The sequence below is a fragment of the Dryobates pubescens genome, chromosome 30 (assembly GCF_014839835.1).
Source record: "Dryobates pubescens isolate bDryPub1 chromosome 30, bDryPub1.pri, whole genome shotgun sequence".
Lineage (NCBI taxonomy): Eukaryota > Metazoa > Chordata > Aves > Piciformes > Picidae > Dryobates > Dryobates pubescens.
The window spans coordinates 5838766-5864235 of record NC_071641.1 but is presented as its reverse complement, the minus strand read 5'-3'; the positions used below and the strand labels follow the sequence as shown (position 1 = coordinate 5864235).

Below are 25470 nucleotides of genomic sequence, written 5' to 3'. Positions count from 1 at the left end.
AATATTATTGATGCAGCAGAGAAAAAAAATGTGTCTGGGATCCACCACTCCTTAAAGGCACTGAAGGCTCCTTTTTCCTCTCACCAGATCAAGCCATACTTCCAGTATGGTGAGCAAAACCCAGTATAAATAGTTGTGTTTTAGATCCTCTGAGCAAATTCTTCCCTCTACCACCTACATAAGCATAGGAACAATAAAATACGGACTTACCCATTTGGCAGCATGCTCATCTTTGGAAGTTTGATCTCATGCAAGCCTATTTCACACCCAGAGATCTTGAGCTTCCCCACAGGGCTGAGCAGAACCACATGTTTCTCCTTGCACTGAGACTCTCCCTGTCTGGAATTCACCTGTTCAGGAAAACAAAGTCCTTTTAAATTGCACGCACTGTCACCAAGAACATTCATCTCAAGGCAGAGTAGTTTCCATGAGTCACTTTAAAAAAAAAAAGAGTAAAGAAAGAAACCAATTTGAGTGAGAGTCCTGATCTTCTTGAAGGTCTCAAAGGTCTTTTCCAACCTGGTTAATTCTATTCTGTTCTGTGGAGAATCTACATAGGGATTTGGACAGGCTGGATTGATGGACTGCAGCTTACGTGTGTCCAGTTCTGGGACGCTCAGTTCAAGAGAGCTGTTGAGGTACTGAAACATGTGAGGGGCGAGGGACCTAGAACACAAGCCCTATGAGGAGAGGCTGAGGGAGCTGGGATTGCTTAGCCTGGAGAAGAGGAGGCTCAGGGGAGACCTCATTGCTGTCTACAACTACCTGAAGAGAGGTTGTAGACAGGTGGGGGTTGGTCTCCTCTCCCAGGCAACCAGCAACAGAACCAGGGGACACAGTTTCAAGTTGTGCCAGGGGAGGTTCAGGCTGGATATTAGGAAGAAGTTCTTTACAGAGAGAGTGATTTGCCATTGGAATGGGCTGCTCAGGGAGGTGGTGGAGTCGCCGTCCCTGGAGATCTTCGAGAAAAGCCTGGATGAGGCACTTAGTGCCATGGTCTAGTTGATTGGATAGGGCTGGGTGATAGGTTGGACTGGATGATCTTGGAGGTCTCTTCCAACCTGGTTGATTCTAATTTGATCCTTCCAACTTGATTCTAATTATGGAAAAAAGATTCAACAACCCAAACCCCTACCATTCTGTGCTTGGGTTTCTTTTGTTCTGTTCACTTTTTTTAAACCCGGGTTCACTTGAACTGAACTCTTTGGAGCAAAGCACCTTTTATCTTGGTTGTACAACACCAATGGTGATGTGGTCTGATGCTAGTGTTTAGGTCTGGACATACTTACAGTGTTCTGTCCCACTTCTCTCCTAATGATTGCATAAACCAAGCTGTAAATATGACTCAAAACATCAGGGTTGAACTGGTGGAGTTTGTTTTGCCCCGATGAATGTGACAAGGATGTTATTGCCGGTCTTGTAGAGTACTGAGAAATGCTTGGCATCTGTTTCCAACTCCATCCTATCAGTAATCATAAAACTAGATTGGTAACAATGGGAATAAAAAATTGCTTCTTTCACTAAGGAATGATTGATATTTTTTCATATTTTTTTTTTCCAGCAGACACATTCTATTTGTGTTCCAGCAGTTATTTGCATAACTCTGCAACTCTAAACCGGTGAATCTCCTTTGTTGTCACCATAATCCTTTAGAAATCAGTGTCAAAACACATCAGATGTTAGCTGATAAACCAGCCATGAAACTGCTGCTAGATGAGATTCTTATGAAGGCCACTGTTCTGCTAGTTAGCATGTTCTTTTGAGGCTCTGATTTACACACTGACTTCTTAGCATGGATCATTTGGAGTTCTGAAAGTAAAAGCGGTAGTTTAGGAAACTTGAATTATGCTCTTTACATAAAGTCACAGAATCATTTAGGTTGGAAAAGACCTACAAGATCATGAAGCCCATCCATTAACCCAATACCACCAGCTTTCCTGCTAAACCATGTCCCTCAGCATCACATCTATAAGGCTTTTCAAATTTTCTCAGGGATGGTGATGCTACCACTGCTGTAGGCAGCCTGTTCCAGTGGTTGACAACCCTTTAAAGTGAGGAAGTTTTTCTATTACCAATGTATGAAGACAGGCTGAAAGAATTTGGGCTGTCCAGCCTGGAGGAGAGAAGGTTTCAGGGAGACCTTATAGCTACATTTCAATATCTAAAGGGGACCTAGAGGAAGGCTGGGGAGGGACTGTTTAAAAGGGCCTATGGTGATAGGATGAGGGCTAATGGATTTTAAACTGGAGCAGGGTAGATTTAGGTTGGTCATTGGCAGGAATTTGTTCACAATGTGAGTGGTGAGATACTGGAACAGGTTGCCCAGAGATGTGGTTGAGCCCCTGTCCCTAGAGACATTCAGGATCAGACTTGATGTGGCCCTGGGCATCCTGGTCTAGTTGGAAGTGTCCCTGCTCACTGCAGCAGGGTTTGACAAGATGACCTTTGAGGGTTCCTGCTAACCTGATGCAATCTGTGAACCTAAACATCCCCTTGGGTTTTTTTCCTCATTCCTTCTCCCTCAAGGGGAGAACATGGGTTAATTTTTTTGTCTTTTGGAGTAGCACCTTATTGCAGAAGGTGCTTTGGGTGACCCTGCTTTTGCTTGGAGGTTGCATTAGATGTTCCCCAGAAGTCCCTTCCAATCCCCAGCATGCTGGGATTCTGTGGTTACCAAATGCATAGACATCACTTCATGCAGACTGGTGGACACTGAAATCCCGCTCCTGCCCACATCCTTCCAATACAGGCACCATTTGATCAACAACATCTTCCCCATCATGCTCTTTCTGAAGCTGTGAGAGCTACAAAGGAATGGCATCTTAAAGCAAAAATATCTAATAAATCCAAATGAAGAGTTTTCTGCCTTTCCCCCCTCCATCTTATGCAAACAAGTTTGAGGAATTTTGGTCAGGTTCTGAATGAACTCCACTTTCACTCTGCCTTTCCACTGTAATGCTTACAAATCTGTGTCAAAATCTCTCATAATGTTGAAATTAAATGGAAAAATAGGACTTTGAGAGGAAATTTCTTCTGTTATCCTCTGGAGTCATGCTATGGAAATAGAAATGTAGGTGTGGTGTAAGTCTGTGTCTCACTGGGGTGCTGAATGCTCTACAGAAAATTGAAGACTTGTTAACCAACAGAATTAAGTCTTTTTTGTCATTAATAACAGATGAGTATCAAAAGCTTTTCACAGTGGATGATTTATCACTATGAATATTAGCATGATTTATGAGTTAATGTCCTGTACAGAGGAGCCTCATTTTCCAGGCATGCTCCCATGACTTCACAGCAGCACATCTTGGTGTCAACCACGCTCCTCCTAGGGGCGAAGGTCCCTTAAATTGCACATCAGCCCTGCAGAACACCACTCAGAACTGGAGATGTGCTGCTCAAATGGCCTTCCTAGGGTTCAGATGCCAAGGATGCAAAACAGCAGTGAGTTTTATCTCCTAACCGAGGTGCCATGAACCTAAAAGCCAGCATTAGCTTGATGACTTGCAGAAAGGATCTTAACCTCTTGTGTTCACCACTAACTCAGTTTAACAGCCCTGCTGCTGCCAAGGTCTTCAGCATTAAAACATACCTGCCATTTGATTAAGCATGGATTTCATTTATAATTTGCATTAATTATCTTTCACATTGTAGTAAATAATTCAAACTCATTTCCTACGTCCTATCGACCCTCCCCAAAACCCATTGGAGGTTGGTCTGAGATCCTTAGAAGAAAGAATCATTTAGGCTGGAAAACACTTTTAAGGATCACCTACTCCAACTCTTACCCCAACACTTCAATTCAATTAATTTCCATAATAGGGAAAGGACAAATTAAAAAATGCAGAGAAATCCTGAGGATGAACAAGGTTGAAAAAAAACCCCAACAACATAGCAAAGTGTTCCCATGCTTCACGTTCTGCCAAGAGATTGGTCTTTTTCCAGAAGACAAGTCATAGAGTCCCAGCATAGTGGGGGTTGGAAGGGACCTCTGGAGATCATCTACTCTAAACCCCCTGCTTTAGCCTGCCCAGGATCATAATGTCCAGGCATGTTTGGAATCTGTCCAGAAAAGGAGACTCCACAGCCTCTCTGGGCAGCTTTCTCCAGCAAAGAAGTTTCTCCTCCTGTTGAGATGTAACCTCCTGGTTCCCAATTTGTGCCCATTACCCCTTGTCCTGTCACTGGGCACTACTGACAAGTATGGCCCCATCTTCTTGCCCCCTGCAGGTCCTTTAGCTCTTGCTGTGCACTGAGAAGATCCCCTCTCAGGCTGTGTTTCCCCAGGCTCAACATGCCCAGGTCTCTCATCCTTTCCTCCTCACAGAGATGCTCCAGGCCCTTCAGCATCTTTGTAGCCTTTACTGGATTGTCTCCAGCACTAGTTCCCTGTCTCACTTAAGCTGGGGAGCCCAGACTGGACCCAGTACTCCAGATGTGGCCCCATTAGAGAGAAAGAACATCCTTCACTGTGATGACCATACTCTTCTCAATGCACCGCAGGAGACCACTGGCTTTCTTGGCCAGGAGAACACATTTCTGGCTCATGTCTCTCAGTCTTCTCTCCTCACAGTGCTGCTCCATTCCTCTCAGCATCTTCATAGTCCAGAGAGCAAATCTTACAGCATCTACACTTCAGCACCCTGCCCCAAATCACTGTTTCTGAACTGAGGGGAAGAATAAAAATCATCATTAACATCTCCTGCTACTATCATAAAGACAACTGCATGACATGATCATTTAGAAACAAACCCCAACCTTATTTGCAAAGTGTTTTCACTGCAGAACCTTTCTGCCACCCCACCTGGGGCTGCCCAGATGAAGATCAGTGCACACCATGGCTGCTAGAGAGCTTACACACACCAGTGGTCCAGTCATCCAAGGCTTTCATTGAATTATATCAACATCTCTTTAATAGTTTAAAACTTCCTGTATTTGTTTTACTGGTTTCTGTGTGTTTACTGAAAAGGAAACAATCCATTGTATGTTAAGAATATGGGAAGAGATATTAATAGTAAAAATAAATGCATTTGTGCACACGTGTTTCACTGTGGAGGGATATTTTCCAAGCCCAAATAGCAGGTCTGAGATGAGAAAAGTTCTTACTCAGAAGAATTTGTCTGTTTTTACTTAAAGCAGAGAAAAAAATAAGGACTGGGGAAAAAAAACACCACCATGATGTCCATACAGTTAATGTGTGATAAAACAAATCTAAAGACTTAATCCTATATCTGTCTTGCTTAATCATCCATATTTTCACCTTCCAGATAAATAGTGCTTCAAGAGTAACAACAATTTCTGTACTACAAGTAATTTCTGTGTAGTGAGGAAAGGAGGAAAGAAGTTTCATACCCAGAAATAGTTTAATATATAGAAAAGAATATATACAGAGTAAGAAACATCTCATTCTTTTATTCTTTTTCTTATTATTCATAAAATGGTTTGGGTTGGAAGGGACCTTGAAGATGATCTAGTTCCAACCCCTTGCCATGGCCAGGGACTTTCTCCTGCTACACCAGCTTGCTCAAGACCTCATCCAACCTGGCTTTCTACAATTCCAGGTTTGAAGCCTTCACAACTTCTCTGGGCAACCTGTTCCAGTGCCTCACCACTCTCATAGGGAAGCGTTTCTTCCTCGTGCCTCACCTAAATCCAGCTTCTTCCAGTTTGAAGCAATCATGCCTCATCCTGTTGCCACGCCTTTATAACAAAAGCCATCTCCAGCTCTCCTGTACCGCTCTTCAAATACTGGGAAGTTGCTCTAAGGTCTCCCTGGAGCTCTCTCTTCTCCGGGCTGAACAGCTCCAACTCTCTCAGTCTGTCTTCATAAGAGAGGTGCACCAGCCCAAATCATCTTCAATAATATCTGCAGTGCCTCTGTAAGTCAATCTGGTTAAGCCAAACCTGCAACTTCAGAGGATATGAAAACAAACCCTCCTCATTTCCCAGGTAGGGGAGGTTCAGAGAGGAATCATCAGACCAGAGTTAGTTTGGGGTAATCCAACCCTTTCTTTACTTGGCAGAGAACTAATCCCATAAAAAATGTGAAGGTGCAAAATTATCTTAAACACATGCAAATATATATTGGCAAAGCAACCTCTAAAATACAGTCCACATCCTCACTTACCCAAAGGTCCACCTCAAAAAATCCACATGCCCTCTTACTCAAAGGTCTACCTAACACAAACTAGAGGAATCCATGTTCACATGCAAGAGCAACAACTGCTTTCTACAACATTTTAGAAGTAGTTGACAAGAGCAAACAGAACTCTTTTATTAAACAATCAAAGACAACAAAATCAAGTTTCTGTTGGCCCATCATATTATGTTGCTAATCTTCTTTGGATGGCAACCAAAAGACCCTGAATTGCCAAGCTATGAAAGTGCATTTCCAAGCACTGGTAGCCTCTGGCTCTTTGGCTTCATCTTCACTCTCTTGCTTTGGCAGACAGGAGTAATCCTGGTCTGTTAAACGACAAATTCCCAGTGTACTTCCAACCAAGGCTCTCTTAGAGCTCTGTATTTTACTTAAAGGATATTTAAATTGTAATAATTTTCTTTTTCTAATTTGGCAGGTAGGTTATTACTAAGCATTCAAGATAGGAATTTGTGTACTTTAGCTATTGTCCACATGCCAAGCCATCATTTGAGATGGTGTCAGCAGACAGTAAAACACAAGACCTTAGTGGGCTGTTTGAAAAGGAATCCATCGATTCATAAAATGGTTTGGGTTGGAAGGGACCTGCCCCAGGTGATTCTGCTTTGGCAGGGGAGGTTGGATAGATTATCTCCAGAGGTCACTTCCAACCCCTAACATTCTGTGATACTATGATCATCTAGCTCCAACCCTGCTGCCATAGACAAGGAGATGTTCCACTAGACCAGGTTGCTCTAGGCCTCATTCAACCTGGCCCTGAACACCCCCACAGAGGGGACATCCACAACCTCCCTAGGAATCCTGTCCTAGTGTCTCACCACCCTTACTCTAAAGAATTCAGAGGCACCCTTTCCTCCAAAACCCGCTCCAAAACATCTACACACAACCTGGCTCTTCCCCCACCTATTATTTATATAGTAAACTTAAATGCTGTGCAACTGCTGTGGCCACACAGCAGAAATCATATAAACAACACTGGCATCATTTTATATCATCAGCATGAAGCCAAGAGGAGCATTTTAAATTCAAGCACACACAGCAAACAAGTAAAATACCATATTAAATGTGATGTTAAGCTGGACAAATTAACAATTGTGGTGGGTTGGCATCAAGTTTGCCAGATCAGGTTGTCACACCTCTAGGATGTATCTTGGTGTCCAGAAAGAAGCTTATGTCAGGCTGTTTCACTCAGAGAAATTTAGATACTTTGAGTAATCTTATCTGGAACTGTGGCAGCCTTGGGATTATAATGAATTAGAGCAGAGCAGGGTAAGAAATGGAATACCAAGAGGAGAATCAGGGGAAAAGCAGACAGAGTCAGATATATAATGGTTGAACTCAATGACCTTAAAGGTCTTTTTCAGCCTAGATGATTCTATGATTTCTGTAATAATCAGATTACACCAGCAATAGCACATACAAGTAATTGTGAGCATTCCATGCTGTTGGGAGGTACCTGGAAATTCTACCACCCTGTAAGCCACATGGCTTGGTGTATTTATCACAGGATGTAGAAGCACGTTGTCATTTCTACTCTACTGATGAACTAACAAAGGGATTAAGCTCCCACCGCTCCACCCCTTACTTTTAGACTGGAAATCATAGGCTAGATGTGATTTAGAAGCACTGTGCAAGGCACAAAGCAGTGTTATCCTCTGTTCAGAGCTTTAAACAAGCAGTCACAAGGAATAAAAAACTCAAACTGCATAGTAAAGAAATCAAAGATGAAGAATGTTGTCTCTAAGAACGAGAGGGTGTCCAGAATTAATATCTAGTTGTTACTGGTTTAACAAATCTTATGCAATGGAAAAGGAGTCATGCATCACAGGGAAGGAGCTGCGAGTGCTGGTGGGCAAGTTCACCATGAGCCAGCAGTGTGTCCTCATGGGCAAAAAGGCCAGTGGTCTCCTGGGGTGCATTGAGAGTGTGGCCAGCACATAAAGGGAAGTACTCCTTTCCCTCTAGTGAGGCCACATACGGAATACTGGGTACAGTTCTGGGTTCCCCAGCTCAGGAGAGACAAGGAACTACTGGGGAAAATCCAAAGGGCTATAAAGATAAGGGGCCTGGAGCACCTCAGTGAGGAGGAAAGACTGGGGCTGTTGAGTACAAAGAAGAGCATCCTCAGAGGGGACGTTCTCAATGCTCAGCAAGAGCTAAGGACCTGTGGGGGGTAAGAGAATGGGGCCAGATTCTTCTCAGTGGTGCCCAGTGACAGGACAAGGGGCAACGGGCACAAACTGGAACTCAGGAGGTTCCATCTGATGAGAAGGAGAAACTTCTTTAATGTGAAGGTGCTGGAGCAGGATGCCCAAAGAGGCTGTGGAGTCTCTCTTTGGAGATCACTTCCAACCCCATACCATTCGATCATTCTCTGCTAATACAAGGTAAAAATGAAATTTTAATCAGATGAGACTTGTCTCAGGTTCAGGGGAACTGAAAATGGGCTAAACCAAAGCAAATCCAGCAGGATGGCTTCAATATTAGGCACCGCTTCAAATTTTTATCACCTAAATCCACAAAAAAATTTCTTGATCTGCTCCTTGTGCTCTCCACAGAGCTGGAGTCAGGACCAGCTAAATAAAAGATAATGCAACTAGGCATAACACAATAAAAGATATTACCTTCACCATGCATTATTGCTGCCAATTATAAGAATCACTTCAACTTAATTTCAGAGGCACAATCACCCTCAACTGTAACAGTCTCTTTTTTAAATTTCAAGCAGTATTACATTAAGGCAATAACTCACCTTCCAGCTATAATATCAGTCTCCCTTATTGCAGAAATACATTTCATAAATACTTCTCATCGACAAGGCAAGCTAATTCAGGTTAATTTTATTGTATTTTGGTGCTGCTTCGCATTTGTGTGCAATTACCTTTATCATTTTATTGCCTTGCCAGAAAGTAATCAGAACAATTATTTGAGGAGGGGAGGTGTATACATTCTAAATCACACTTGCTGGCATTTTTGATCAAATAGCAGCTTTATCTCCAAAAGTGGCAGGGACACGGGATAAATCATGCATCAGCCGAGTGTGGCTGACCCCCCAAGTGCATTGCACAATATCAGGAGAGCTTCAAAAGAAACTTTCCTATATAATCCATCATTCTTTATAATATTAAAATAGCTGTACCTGAAGAGCAGGAGCTAGAGAATAAGAACAAAATAAATCTAAGCAATATGAACAAACCCATTAATAGTGCTCCTTAAGCTGAAGGAGAAGCAGGAATCCGAATTGCATTGAAGGAAAGAATTCCATTGAAATGCTTGGAGTAGGTAGAACAGCTTTAAACAAGTGAAGCAGCAAACTGTGTGTAAAAATTCACTACAAATACAAATACATCTACAGGAAAATAAACACATTGGAAAAAGGTGGCAAAATATACATACAAAAAAATGACTATTATAGTCTTGGCAGAAACATGTGAATTTTCCTCCTATCGGTCATTTTGATTCAGGGCAACACAGACAAGCATTTCACTGCATTAACTGAGCAGAGGATCACAGCACAGGTTTAAATTTGCCAAGTTTACTTAGGAAGTTTAAATTACTACCACAAATTCAGAGGAACAGAACTACATTTTAAGGCTCTACAAGAGGGACCTACAGGCTGAGTCAATGATCCAGGATCAATGGTCCATCATCACCAATGTGATGAGGTTCACGTCAGGTCTTCCACTTGGGTCACAACCACCCCATTATAGCTCCAGGCTTGGGGCAGAGTGCCTGGAAACTGCCTGATGGAAAAGGACCCGAGATGTTGGTCAACAGCACCTGAAGATGAGCTAACGTGTGTCCAAGTGACCAAGATCACCAGCATCCCAGTCTGGATCAGGAGTAGCGTGGCCAGCACGACCAGGGCAAGGATTGAGTCCCTATAATCAGTACTGGTGAGGCCACACCTCGAATATTGCATTTATATTTGGGGCCCTGACTCCAAAAAAGACATTGAGGTGCTGGAGCACATCCAGAGAAGGACAAAGCTGCTGGTGAAGGCTCTAGAGGACAGGTCTTGTGTGCAGGGGTTGAGGGAACCAGGGTTGTTTAGTCTGGAGAGGTTGCAAGAGACAGGAAAGCCTAAAGTTGTGCCAGGCATGGCTTAGGTTGGATATTAGGAATTTTTTTTTTCTCTGAAAGGGCTTTTGGGCCCTGGCCTGGGTGCCCAGGGCACTGGTGGAGTCCCCACCCCAGAAGGATTTCAAAGTTATGTAGGTGTGGTGCTGAGGGACATGGGTTAGTGGTGACCTGGGTTAATGGGTGGACTTGGTCTTAAAGGATCTTTTCCAGACTGAATGATTCTGTGATTCTCAGCCATATTTCATCCTCTTTCCAGCAAACCCAACATATGTCTTGGATCACCACAACAGAATTAGGAATGGAATGGAAGACAAACACAGTGACTGTGGAAAACATCCACATCTGACTCTTTCAGAAACCATTTCTCAGCAGCCTGCTTAAAAAACATTCAGCACATGACATGGGTGACAACTGATTTCAGCAAAAAACATGTGTCAGGCATACACTATGTGTCACCCCAATGTGTGGTTATGCCCAAAGTAAACCTGTAAACTCACCATCCACTATAAATGTCACTGAAAACACAAACTATATCACATACATATTTAAAATGCATCCAGAATGGAGGGAAAGCAGAAGCAGAGGAACCTGGACTGGGTCTACACAGCCCCCTGGCAGACAGGCTGTGAGAGTTGATGTGTTTTACCTTAAGCCTTGTGCCTTTCCACGTATCAAAAGGAGATAACTCCCCTAACAGCTAATGCTGTACCTTTCAACTGAAAGTGAGAGTGGGAGAAACTAAAAGGTTAGGTAATAATAAATTAATAGTTTCATGTCATTTGCCAGCTATATCACACCTAGCTTTGAATAAGAGGGAACTCTTCCCACCACAGTTGGTTGTGCTGAAGATAATCAAATATTTCTGCACCATTATTCCAGGTACCTGCTAAAAGATGTTTGTGATGGGAAAAATATATAAATAACCAAATTAGATGCCTATATAAAAGGCAAAAAGTAGAACAAGAATTTATTTTCCTGAACTTCTTCCCCAACTGTTCCATTACAAGAGATAAAACCAATTTTGCTTAATGGAAAAGAGAAAGAAACTCTTATACAGAGAGGCAGAAGACAGAATATGCCAAAACACTACTTCCCTAAGCCACAAAAAAATTGTTATGTGGATTACAACCACAAGAAATGCTACTACTAAGACCTTTTTAACAGCAGGAATAGTGAGAGATGCAAGTTTGATTGTACTAGAGTATTTTCCTGCAGGAACATTTTTAGTCTTACAAAAATAGATATTCCAGAGGAAAAAAAATAATGTGTTTGCACCTTCAAGTTAATTTTCATTCTTTGAAGACTATGGTAATTAACTAAATAATGTGTTGATGCCTTTCAGGGAGGTAAATTGTTTTGAATGTCTTATTTTACTATAAAGTTACTGACTTATGCTTCCCTTGTTGAGATTTTAAGCCTCAAAATGAAGCTCTTTTGTGGTTTGTTTTTTTTTTTTACCACTGAAGTGTTTTAAGAAATGGAAGCAGCTAACAAAATGCAGCACTGTCCCCTTAGTTTATGCTCTGTGGCAGATAGCTACGTGATGGGGAAAGGTCCACTGATGCCTGTTACCAACCATGACAGAGCTACAGAGATTTACAATGCAGCATCAATCTTGTCAGCTGGATTCTTAATACTGACTGCTGGACGCTGGGGAAAAAACAAACTATGTTACGTGAACTCTTTTGTAATGCTGGACTCTCAATGTCCATCTAAAGCAAGAGGGTTGCACTAGAAACTTACTTTTGGAGCAAGTCGTGATGCCATGGTAGATGAGAGGTCTCCACCTGCGAGATAAAAACAGAGTTAGGCTGAGATTTATTTCCACAGAAAAAGAAATAAAAAATGTATGTCAGTAGTGTTACCTCCTCCAAAAATCAGCTCCCTGGCTCAAGAAAGCACTAAGTTTCAGTATAATTACAGAAGTGAGTTTGATTTTTTTTCCTCCACAAGCAACTGGGAATTTTAACACTCATAAGGTCATCTACTGCTTGTTAAGAGTCAAATCAGATGGTACTTTAAAATAGTCTTCCATAACAACCACTATGCAGCTCTGATATTTTGGGTAAGAATAGCTTGAAAGATCACAGAATCATAAAGGTTGGAAAAGACCATCAAGTCCAGCCTTCTGCCCAACGCTTCCATGACCACTAGACCATATCCCAAAGTGCCACATCCACTCGTTCCTTGAACAGCTCCAGGGATGCTGACTCCACCACCTTCCTGTTCCAATGACTGACCACTCTTTCAGGAAAGAAATTTTTACTAATAACAACCTACCCAAACGAAACCTCCTCTGGCACAGCCTGAGGCTATTTCCTATTGTCCTGTTGTTAGTTACTTGGGAAAAGAGGCTAACACCAGCCTGACTACAACCCCCATTCAGGCAGCAATAAGGTCTCTTCTTAGCCTCTTCTTCATGATAAACCACCCCAGTTCCCTCAGCCTCTCCTCATAAGACACACTCTTCAAACCCTTCACCAGGTGTATGTATATGTACCAAATAAAGTATTAATTGAAGGAATATTTGCACAGGCAGTAACACTTCTGACTTAGGAAAATAAACAGCCTTTTGTGATGTAGAATCACAGAAAGGTTCTTTCCAGCCTAAACAATTAAGTCTAACTATTGACCCAACACTAACAAGGCCACCACTAAACCCATGTCCCTCAGCACCACATCTACAGAGCTTTTAAATTCCTCCAGGGATGGGGACTCCAGGTCTGTGCTGGGCAGCCTTAGCCAGGCTTTGACAACTCTTCTGCAGACAAAAATTTGTCCTAACATCCAAACTAAGCCTCCTCTGATGCAATTTAAGGTAATTTCCTCTTGTCCTGTCCCTTGCTATATATAAAAAGAGCCCATACTCCACCTGGCTGCAACCTCCTTTCAGGGAGTTGTAGGAAGCCAGGTGGTCACCCCTCAGCCTCCTTTTCTCCATGCTGGACAACCCCAGGTCCCTCATAAGACCTGTTCTCCAGATGCTTCACTAGCTTTGCTGCCCTTCTCTGGACCTGCTTCAGGACCTCAATGTCCTTCAATGTGCCTCACCACTGCTGAGTACAGGGGACAATTCCTGCCCTGGTCCAGCCGGCCATGCTACTCCTGGTCCAAGCCAGGATGCTGTTGGTCTTCTTGGCCACCTGGGCACATGTTAGCTCATCTTCAGCCAAGTGTCAACCAAAACACCACATCTTTCTGCGCTAGCCAGAGGCAACTTGGAAAAACTGAGATGTTCCTATCATTGCTTTAAAGACTAACCATTTCTTAAGCAGGTACAGTTATCCTCTCCCATGGAGTAGTGAGTTCCCTGACTGAAGTGGAAGAGTTCCCAATGAGGTTGCCTGAGAATCAGGCCACCGAAATACCACATTTTAAGGCATGAAAGTGAGTGACTTGGTTACAATGTGGATTTAAGAGGAGGGATTACAAAACGCTAAGAAAACACCCAAGAAACGTTAACATCAATTATTCTAATTCTAGTCTTAAGCAATATCATTATTTATAAATAATTTACAAAAATTACAAGAGGTTCCTCTTTGCTCTCCCCTTTGTAATAAATGATGAGTGTTATTTCTTTGGTATTTAAGTTCCTCCTCTCCATTTTCTTCTCAGAAGGTGGTAAGATCACTATATCTTTGTGAAGATGTGCTAGAACATTGCAGTTTAAAATCAGGGAGAATATCTGCCAAAGCTCAGCCTCGGAATTCTGACTCCCAGCCAAACTTGATGGGAACTCTTCCACTTCAGTCAGGGAACTCACTACTCCACTGGAGAGGATAACTGTATCCGCTTCAGAAGTGATAAATCTCTTAAAAGAAATGATAGAAACATCAAGCTTTCCAAGTCTTGAGGCCCAAGTAAGTGACAGAACTTACAGCCACTTCCAAACTACTTAGTGGCTGCTCCATCAGGTCAGCCAGATTACAAAGTTTCATCCTGACTGAAGGAGCTCAGAGCCCAGCAGCCATCTCTGGAACAAAACTGGTGAGAAAACCTTTTCATTAAGACATTTTTATTTACTTGCACCACAGTCTACCTCCCCATCTATCAACAAAATAGGGCCAAATATCAAAAGTCAAGTTAAATTTCATACTGTTTTTTTAAATAGCATCTAATCTGTGGTGACAAGAACAGTTTTAATTGCTAGCCAGGTACCACATAGAAACATATAATTATTTAGGCTGGAAAAAAAAATCTTCTAGATAATTGAGTCCAACCAGCAACCCAGCAGTGCCAAGTGCAGCTAAACCATGTCCCTCAGCACCATATTTCCATGGCTTTGAAATACCTCCAGAGAGGGTGATTCAGCCACTTCCCTGGACAGCCTGTTCCAGAGCTTAATCTTTTGGGGTAAGGAATTGTTCCTCACGTTCAATCTAATCTGCCCAGGGAGGTGGTGGAATCACCATCCCTGGAGGTGTTCGAGAGGGGATTGGACGTGGCACGTGGTGCCATGGTCTAGTCATGAGGTCTGTGGTGACAGGTTGGACTCGATGATCTTTGAGGTCTCTTCCAACCTTGGTGATTCTGTGAAACCTCCCCTGATACAAGTGGAGGCCATTTCATCACGTCCTGTCATTTGTCTGGGAGAAGGGGCTGACCGCCACCTCATTCCAACCTCCTTTCAAGGAGTTGTAAAAGTGAGGAGGTCTCCCCACAGCCTCCTTTTCTTCAGGCTCAACAAACCCAGTTCCCTCAACCATTTCTCACAAGCCTGTCCCCAGTAAGCTCTGCCTCAGTCCTGAGCTGTCGGATCACAGGTCTCCTGTCTCACTTCCTCCTGCTCTTTCCACCTAGATGTGCCAAAGTTCTCCAGAACTTCTGCTGGGCTGAGGATAAAGCCACACTGATGAGCAGCCAGGCAGTAGCATGCTCCTGAGACACCTAGAAGATACACAAATGTCTTCAGGGGGCAAGTAGAAGGTCCTGTATAATAGAAGATGGTGTTGGAAGCTAATGTATCAGATTCACAGATTGCATCAGATTGGAAGGAAGCCCCTGCAGTCAGCAGGCATCTCCAGCTAGATCAGGCCGTGAAGGGCCACATCAAGCTAGATCTTGAATGTCTCCAGGGATAGGGCCTCAACCACACATCTGGGTAACCTGTTCCAGTATTTTACCATCACAGACATACTCTCAAAACCTTTGATTAAGTTAATAAAAAAAGTAAAGAAAATTACATCAAAAAACAGATCCCCAAAGGGATTCAGCCACATTTTGTTGATAATCTAGAACAGAAGTCCTTGGGTTTCCTGCTTTCACAGAATTATAGAATGGCTTAGGTTGGAAAAGCCATTAGAGATCATCTACTCCAACCTCTCTGCTATGGGCAGGGACACCTCAACTACACTTGGTAGCTCAAGGCCTCATCCAACCTGGCCTTGATCACCTCCAGGGAGGGGACAAGCACAATCCATGTGGGCAACCCATTCCATTGTCTTGCCACCCTCGTACTGATGAGCTTCCTAAGATCCAGTCTAAACTTACTCTCCTACTCAGCTTAAAGCCATTCCCTCTTGTCCTGTTGCTAGACACCCTTGTGAAAAGTTCCTCTACAGCCTTCCTATAGATTCCCTTCAGGTACTGGAAGGCAGCTATAAGGTCCCAAAAGAGTGCTCTCTTCTCCAGGCTGCACAAACCCAAGCTCCCTCAGCCTATCCTCATAGCAGAAGTGCTCAAGCCCTCAGACCATCTTTGTTGGCCCTCCTTCAGACTCCAACAGTTCTATGTCCTTCTTATGATGGGGACACCAGAACTGAACACAGGTGGACATTCACAGGACTGCAACCCAAAAAGTACATATGATGACAGCACTACAGTAAGAACTTGGATTCATAAAAAGTATTTTTTTCTCAGGTCACCAACTTTTAAACACTAAAGGAAGATTCTCTTTGAAAGACATGTGTCCTGTGATAGGACATTGGGCAATAGATACAAACTGGAACACAGGAAGTTCCACCTCAACATGAGGAGAAACTTCTTTATGTGAGAGTACTGCCAGAGCCCTGGAGCAGGCTGCCAGATTTCAAGAACCATCTGCATGCACTCCTGTGTGACCTGCCCTAGGTGACCCTGCTTTGGCAGGCAGGTTGGACTATCTCTGGCAGTCCCTTCCAACCCCTGCCATTCTAGGATTCTATGGCAAGTCCTTGGAATCCACAGAACATAACACCCTCTGCTTTCAGCACTACAATTTAAAACCAGCCATTGTATCAAGACAGTGTATGAATAAAATTCCATATGAAAACATTTAAAGTGCATTAGATTTTTGGTCAAGATGAAAGGGTGAAAAGGGAAAAAAAAAAGAACTCAAGCAATCTATTCTAATTGGGTTCCCATGGTAACTGTACAATTGGGTTTTTCAGTCTAACATCCCAAAGGCCCAATGCACACTTGTAAAATATACTTCAAACAGCCTGAATTGTTTTTACATTACAGCACTCCCAGGAAGATCAATTACTACACATCCCCACCCTAACTATTAGTGGCAGGAGATGTTAACACTATTGGCCATATTAACATAAGTCATGTAAAAAAAAAACACAACAAAACAAAACAAAACCAACCACCACAGCTCACCATCATTATATAGAACTAATTACACACTTCAGATTCATCACCCATGTTCCCAGTAATAAACCAATACCAGCCTGTCACAAGATCCTGTTTTCTGAATGGTAGAAATCAACCCCAAATATATACCAAACTCATTTGGCTTCTCATATTGATTTTGAGGATAAACAGAATCAATCATTAATAATTACATTAGAAGATGACCCAGAGGGGTTAACCATATTCTTAGAAACTCTCGCTATGGAAGCAAATATTGCTTCACAATAAAAAAAACATAAAAAGACAATTGAAAAGCATCTTGACCCAGGCCATACCCATTGCCAAAACCAGAAAAAAGAGCACTCACTAGTGTGCAACTCCTCTTAAAGGTTAAATATAATCATGGAATTATCACAGAACTGTTTTGGTTGGAAGAGACCTCTAAGCTCATCCAGTCCAACTCTCAACCCAAAACCACCACGGTCATTAAACCATGTCCCAGAGTGCCATGTTCACACATTTCTTGAAAGCCTTCAAGGACAGTGACTCCACCACCTCCCTATGCAGCCTGGTCCAATGTCTGAGTTGTTACTGTTCTACTAAAAAAGAAAACAAACCCCCAAAACCATCACAGGCATTTATTAAAGAGTTTCTCTCAGATTAAACATTTGACCTTGTTGGGTCTTAATTTTACTCTCTGAAAGCACAACCCAGATGCAGCTAATGCTTCCACACAGGCCTTTTATTCACTAGCCAAAGTATTAAAGCTAAAAGGAATAATGACCCACACCCACTAATGTGGATTCAAAAACTAATTTACCTCTCTTCCAGGAACAAAACCAAACTGAAGCTAGTTTTAAAGAGCCAATCTAATTTCTCAATCAACCAGAAATGGTCACATTTCATGGACTTAAGTCAGCAAATAAGCACACACTCATACAATAATTTTGGTCAGAAGAGATCTTCAAGATCAAATCCAACTGTTAATCTGGCACTGCCAGGCCAGCACTAAACCATGTCCCTCAGCACCACATCTACACAGCTTCAAAACCCTTCCAGGGAGAGGGATTCCACCACTGCCCTGGTCTACTTGGTCCAGGCCATGACAGCTCTCAAGGGGAAGAAATTGTTCCTCCTGTCCAACCTAAACCTCCCCTGGGGAAACTTAAGACTGTTTTCTCTCATCCTATCACTTGTTCCTTGGGAGAAGAAATCAATCCCCACCTTGCTCAAACTTCCTTTCAGGGAATTGTAAAGAACAATGAGGTCTCCCCTCCACCTCCTTTTTTCCAGGATGATGAAGCTTAGTTCCCTCAGGTGCTCCTCACAAGACCTGTTCTCCAGACCCTTCACCAGCCACAAAACCTTTCTTTGGACACACTCTACCAGATGTTATTTCTGGTCTCAACAGGAGACTGTACTATAGATTCCCCTTTCCCCTCTACAATGTCCAACCATACTAAACTCCAGAGGAGCAAGATGAAGGAAAAATGAACTTCTGTGAATTGCTTCACCAGGACACTGCTGATAGTCAGAAAATGTCATGCCAATGTCACCTGCCTGCTGCTATCAAAGCAAGTTTGTGCATTTCATCTGGATTTTCAGCTGCTGCACATTTCATCTTCTGGTTTTAATATGGAAAACAACAACAAAAAAAGGATCCTTTAACAGGGTCTTAAATACACTTTAGGTGTTTATTAAAAAGTTTAACTCATTAATAAACCTTCTGCATTTGAATTATTAAAACCTGAAAATACACTCCAAAGACCAAAAGCCCATCTCTTCAGTGGCACCAAGAGCATATAGCTACTGAATATTACAAAAACAAAGCCAAACATTTACAGGGATTTACTAGGATATCATCATTTTCCCCTGAAAAAAACCCAAACACCAGGATTTAAACTTCTGCATTGAGAAATCCCACTTCTTGAGTCAAATAAGCAGCAGCCCCAGATGACTATTCCAAATCCCATAGCTCAGCTTCAGGTTGAGTAGTGAACATAGTGTGACCTGAATCAACACTACTTCTCCAGATGCCACCAGCTCCTTCTCTGAGGACTAGATTTCACTCCCCTTAAGCAAGAGAACAGGCCCTCCAGCAGCAGTGCTGCTTTACCACCATTTCACTTGAAAAGCAGAGGGGAAGCCAGAACCTTTATAGTAATGATCTCCCTTCTTCCTCCATGAGATGACACAATCCCAGAATTGTGGGAGTTGGAAGGGGCCTCTGGAGATCCCCTAGTTCAAACCTCAAGTTAAAGTAGGGTCACCCAAGCACAGCTTGCCCCGAATCACAATGCCCAGGTGGGTTTGGAATCTCTCCAGAGAAGGAAACTCCATAACCTCTCTGGGCAGCCTGCTCCAGGGCTCCAGCACCCACACACCAAACAAGTTTCTCCTCCTGTTGAGATGTAACCTCCTGGGTCCCAATTTGTGCCCATTGTCCCATGTTCTGTCACTGGACACTACTGTAAAGAGTCTGGCCCCATCCTCTTGCCCCACCCAGGTCCTTTCACTCTTGCTGAGCATTGAGAAGATGCCCTGTCAGGCTATTCTTACCCAGACTCGACATCCCCAGGTCTCTCAGCCTTTCTTCCTCAGAGACGCTTCAGATCCCTCATCTTCATAGCCTTTGACAGACTCTCTCCACTAGTTCTGCATCTCTAAGGTGAGTAAAGGTGACTGATCCCATTGCTGGTTCATGGTGAACTTTCCATCTGCTAGGACCCTCATGTCCTTTTCCCCTTCACGGCTCTCCAGCAGCTCAGTCCCCAGCCTACACTGGTACATGGGGTCGCTCTTTCCCAGATGCAAGATGCTACATTTGCCCTTGTTGAATGTCATTAAATTTCTCCCTGCTCAGCTCTCTGGCCTATCCTATTCCCATTGAATGACAGCACAGCCCTCTGATTTGTCATCCATTCCACCCAGTTTGATGTCAGCAAACTTGCTGATAAGAGCTCTTGTGGCCAAGAAGGCCAACGGTATCCTGGGTTGGATAAGAAGGGGTGCAGTCAGTAGGTTGAGAGACTCTCCTCCCTCTCTACTCTGCCCTGGGGAGGCCACATGTGGAATATTGCATCCAGTTCTGGGCCACTCTCTTCAAGGACAGGGAACTGCTTGAGTCCAGCACAGAGCCACAAAAATGATTAAGGGAGTGGAACATCTTTATGAGGATAGACGAGGGAGCTGGGGCTCTTCAGCTTGGAGGGTAACCTCATCAATGTTTAGAAATACATAAAGGGTGAGTTCCAAGAGGACAGAGGCAGGCTCTTCTCAGCAATGCCCAATGACAGGACAAGGGGCAATGGGTGGAAGCTGAGGCATAGGAAGTTCCATGGAAACAGAAAAAAAAGAATTATTTCACTGGGAGAGTGACAGAACACTGGAACAGGCTGCCCAGGGGGATTGTGAAGTCTCCCTCTCTGGAGATATTCAAGACCTGCCTGGATGAGTCTCAGATTAAGTATATTTTTCAATACCTTCAGAAGCTCTGTTGCACTGAGGAAAATTTCAGCTGCACATCCAAGTTTTCCAAGTGCCTTGAGTAGATTGCTGAAATGATTTACACCAAGACAGAGTGGCTTTGCTATGCTGATAATAAAAATAGTCAATAAAGAAACTACTTCAAAAAGGATTAGCAAAAAGCATCAAAATAGTGACATATTTCCAAAGAAACTTCCACAGTTATTCAGCTTCCATAAAACTCCAAAACCACACAAGCTTTATTGGCATTCAAATACATTTGATTTGTTTAAGCAGTGGTCTGGACCACACAAATCACACATCAGCTTTAAAACTAGATTTTGTATTTCTGGAGAACATTTTAATACAGGCTTGTTTTATAACCTGGTTGATCCTCCAGATGTACATTTAGCTTAGTGCTGACCAAAACATAGTTGCATTGGGTGCTCAATATTACAAGAGAAAATTGAATACAGGGGTTTTTTCTTGCACCAGAAAGGTTTTGGTCATACCTTCAAGGCCAATCACCACAACTAAAGCCCTCAGCAGCACATTTGTAGACAAACAACTTTCAGAGCCAAGAAACAGCAGAGAAACTAAACAACTGGAAGTCTGTAGGAAGGACACCAAATGCTGTTCAAGTTCCCAGCCAAGACATGCTGAAACCTGTCACTACCTGAATCCCCATCCCTGGAGGTGTTTAAAATACACAGATGTGGTGCTAAGAAATGTGGTTTATAATCAGACTTGGTCAAGTTAAATAGCTGGATTTGATCTTAGAGGTCTCTTCCAACCAAAGTAATTCCGTGACTCAGCTGCTCCTCACAAGACTTGCTTTCCAGACCCTTCACCAGCTTCATTGTGCTTCTCTGGACCCATTTCAGTGCTTCAACATCCCTTGTAGCATGGGTCCCAAAACTGAGTCCATTATGCAAGGTGTGGCCTCATCAGTGCAGAGTACAGGGGGAGCACCACTTCTGGTGATGGACTGGGTTAGGCACTGGCTGACTTCAGCAGCATTACAAACAGGAAATGATTGTAAGGCAGGAAACCTTTAACAGCATCAGACTGAATGCTAACGCCTTCAGGATGTGTTTAGAAGTTTCACACATTTAGTATTTAACATTGTTCTGTAAAACATAAAATGAAATGTTAAGATCTATCACAAGCAAGGAGGCCTTTTTTTTTTTTTTTTTAAACTTAACTTCTTTGCAGAAAGTGAAGTTTAATTTAGGTCAGCCACATGCCAGGCAGAACAGCTCACTAAGTCTTGAGGCTGATGTTAAACATCAGCAAATCAGGACTTACAATTTGTTCCCACAAAGCCCCAACACCAGAATGACCACCAATGTTGAAATCACCTTTCAGTCGTCACAAATGAGGTTCATACTAATTGTATCAGAGGTAGAGTACCTGGTTCACAGGGAAATTATGGTTGGAGAGTAAGTGGGTACAGCAGCCAGCACACTGAGGTTTAAATCATGAACATCACTTGTTCTGAACTCTTACAAAGCCCTAATTGCTCAGGAATGCTACAAAACCACTCACCCATGTCTCTGCCATGCTCTCCCCTGGATTCTTTTTGTTACTGCTTCTTCTGACAGTTCTGCCTGTCACTGAAGTCCATTTAAACTGAATTTCTCTGGTGCAGCCTCTCCATCTTATCCTCACTTCCCACAACTTAATACTTTCCCCCCTCCTTGCACATGTCCTTAAATTAGCCATTCAAGGAAACCCCCAATAACCTTCCCAAAGGGCATGAGCTTCTCCTTCAGGCTACTATCCCTTTAGTGATGCCATTAACTGATTCTCTACATACGTTAAGCATTAAACAGTGGTGACAAGTTAATTACAGAGTTATCAAGAGATAAAGTAGTCACGGTAACACAAGTTGCAATATAACTACAACAGTTTCCTATAGAGCTTCTGTTCAGTTGCTGGTGTAATTGGTGTAATTAACTTGTCATGGATCAGAATGCAGATAGGAATTGCTAAAGCCACCTTGCAAGCTCACAGGGCTACATCTTTTTTTTTCCCCCCTCCCCTCTGAAGCTTGAGGCTTTGAGCAGAAGTGTCCAAACGTAGGACATTTCTGTTTGAAAACAAAGCAAACAAGAACTTTGAAAGAATTGTCAGACTGACAACACATTCAAGGATGCAAGAAAGAAACATGGTCAATTTCATGTAACTGAAAGACTTCTGGTCTTAGTCTTCAGTATCCAGCACTAGAGACATGATGGGTGTTTTTTGTCTCAGAGGCAATAAGCTTTACAAACACTTCCCACCTCCTACTCTGCTCTTTTACAAAGACTGTTCTCTCAGTCTTTCCACATAAGATGATTCTACAGTGAAACAATTCACTGTAAGTTGAAAGACAAATCAAGCCAAAGATGGGAAGTAGACAGGTTCAAGGGGACAAAAGCCCAATCCCAAAATTAACACCCAAAAAATACCTTGGGTTTAAAACCAGGATCTGTAACTCTTCAAGGTTGCAAGTGCTAGCCTAAAAACCAGAGCTAGGTTGTCCCAAGTTTACTAACCTTTCAGGTCTTGAAACAGGCAGGCACCTCAGCTCTGTTCACTTCTGCAGAGACCATACAAACCTTTCTAAAGGGGTGCCTCTGTACAGGTGGAGGAAGAAAGCTGCTAGAAGACTTTCACCTGACCAAATGCTCTGTGGGCTTTAAAACCACGTGGCAAGGAGACATTGTAATGCAACAGGAGACTTCCCCCCCATCATGGCTCTTCTTAAGCTGTGTTTCCATGCAATGGAAGGAAGACCAAAGGCCAGAGTGGCAGTTCAAGGAGGGAAAGCTCCTACACTGCCAGTTTTGGTCCCCTGTGCATTAGGGAGACAGGCAGGGCTCAGAGGCCAAAGCCTTCATCAGGTTCACAAGGGAACCCTGTCATCTAAGCAGACCCTTCCAGAAGATAACCCTTGTCTTCTGTGCAGGGGGAGCACAAATCTAGATGCAAGAGTGATGCTGTGACAGTCATTTTTAAACTGTATGCCTCAGATTATAAAATGGAAGGTTTCCCATGTGAAATTGTAGAGAGAGACTGCACCTTCCCATTTAATAAGAGCTCCGTTTCACAAAAGTAAGATACAATTCAGTAACAGGTTTATTTGAGAGTTAGGAGCGAAAAAATTATCTTTACACATACTTTGCTACAAAAGCTGTGTGCAGTTACAACATCATACTTGTTTTACAAAGGCTTTTATGTCAACAGCAAAGACATTTTTATGTTAATATCAATTTGACACGCATTATTTTAGTGCAGTTTTGTGCTAACCTGATCTGACCACATGTTGCTGCCAGGAAGCAGGGTGCTGCCATCCTTTCATCTATTGCATTGCTCCATCCCCAGCCTGATGGAAACCAACGCTTTCAGGAGTGCCTTGGCTCCCACAGCAGATACAAAACTGCTTTCCTTGTGCAAGGGAAGAGTTTGGCAGAGCCAAGGCAGTACACGTGGGCCTGGCTGTTGCTCTAGCAGCAACGGCTTTGGGATTAAAACAGGGATATTCCCTCTGCTAGGCCTTGCGGGTGGCTGTGAATGTGGATACCAGAGAGCAAAGAAACCACACTCACTCGCGGGCTGCAATACTAAGTAAAACCTCAGCACAGAGACAAGCACGAATGCGCTGTGACTGCTCACCCTTAGCGCAGCTACTCAAAGTGACACAGAAGGCTCTGCCACGGCGCTCTTACCAGCGGCAACCGTCCCCCAGCCCCGAGGGAAGGCCACGTTCCCCCCCCATTCCTCCCAGATCCGGCCATAACGCGGCCGGCCCAAGCCCATGGAGGCCACCCCGAGCCCGCCCAGCCGAGTCCCGCAGCCGCGCAGCTCCTCGGCCCTCCAGCGCACCTGCCCCCAAGGAGAAGAAGGGAGACGGGCGGAGAGGGAGCCGGAGAGCCTCCGGAACCTGCAGCCGCCACAAGCCTGGCGCCGCCGCGGAACCTGTTCCGGTCACGCCGCGGCAGGGGAGGCGCCGCACTGCCGGGGCGGAGCCCTAGCGGGCTGCCCCGTTACCCGGGCGGGGGCAAGGAGCCGCGAGCAGAGCCGGACGGGGCTGGTCCCACCGCCTGGCTTCCGCCATGGGCACAATGGCCTGCACAGGACCTTTTACCTGGTTCCACCGGGGCTGCTCCAGACGAGGCTTTGAGGGGAATCACGCACTCACCCCTGCTTATATAGGCGGGGTGGTAATGCAGGCCACCTGTGCCAGGCTCAACGCCAGAGTGGCTGCTGCAGGTTACACAGGTGGTGAGAATCACAGATTTCTGTGAAAGTCCATAACAAAGTAACGATTTGGGGCAGTAGCACAGGGGAAGTTAGGGCTTGGGTGGTGCTGAGCCTCTGCACCTTAGTTCTTCATGTGACGTGTTTGTGGCTGTCGAACAAAACGCACCATGTCCGGGAGCAAAATGCAGCCCTTGGAACTGAAATGGGTTATTTAAAATCATTTAGGCAGGTGAAGGGAGACCTTGCTCTCTGTGACTCCCTGGAAGGAGATTGGAGCCAGGTGGCAGTTGGTCTCCAAAGTAATGAGCAACAAGACAAGAAGGAAATTACTTCAAGTTGCTCCAGGGGAGGTTTAGGTTGGACAGGAGAAACAATTTCTTCACCCAAAGGGTTGTCAGGGCCTGGCCCAGGTTGCCCCGGGGCAGTGGTGGAGTCAGCATCCCTAGAGGGGTTTCAAAGCTATGGAGATGTGGTGCTGAGTGTCACAGTTTAGTGGTGGCCTGGCAGTGCTAGGTTATAGTGACAGTTATCTAGGACTTGGATGATCCTAGGGATTTCTCTGAGCCAAAGTGATTCTGTAATTCTGTGACTACTGCCTTTTGTTCTCTTGCACTTTGCAGCAGGATGATGAAAGGCAACAGACAAAGACTGGAAGCACTTGTCCTTTTTCACCCATTTGCAAAGTTAGGGTAAGGATGGGGACAGTGAATTAAACCAGAGTTTGCAGAGAGGGAAAGCATTTCATAAACACAGTTCCCAACAGAGGAGCTAAGTGGGAATGAAATGTCAGAGGAAAGTAGACTGTAGGGTGAGGTTTATTTGAGGACATTAAAAAAAAAAGGAAAAAAAAAAATCCAACCCAAACCAAAAAACACCAAAACAACAAAAAAACACAGGACAAAAAGTGCCAGGAAAGTTTGCAACAAGAAACCACAAATTTTCAAGCCAGAGAATCTTTCACCGCC

At 43.7% G+C, this 25470-nt stretch overlaps 1 long non-coding RNA gene across 1 annotated transcript; it reads right to left on the bottom strand.

Annotated features, from left to right (window-relative positions):
* Positions 1-215: 215 nt before the first annotated feature.
* On the bottom strand, positions 216-24230 carry LOC128898708 (uncharacterized). The gene is made up of 3 exons (XR_008462952.1): positions 24128-24230; positions 11981-12024; positions 216-350 (listed from the first exon to the last, which is right to left on the bottom strand). It is a non-coding gene; the product is annotated as an uncharacterized LOC128898708 (long non-coding RNA).
* Between the last annotated feature and the right edge of the window lie 1240 nt (positions 24231-25470).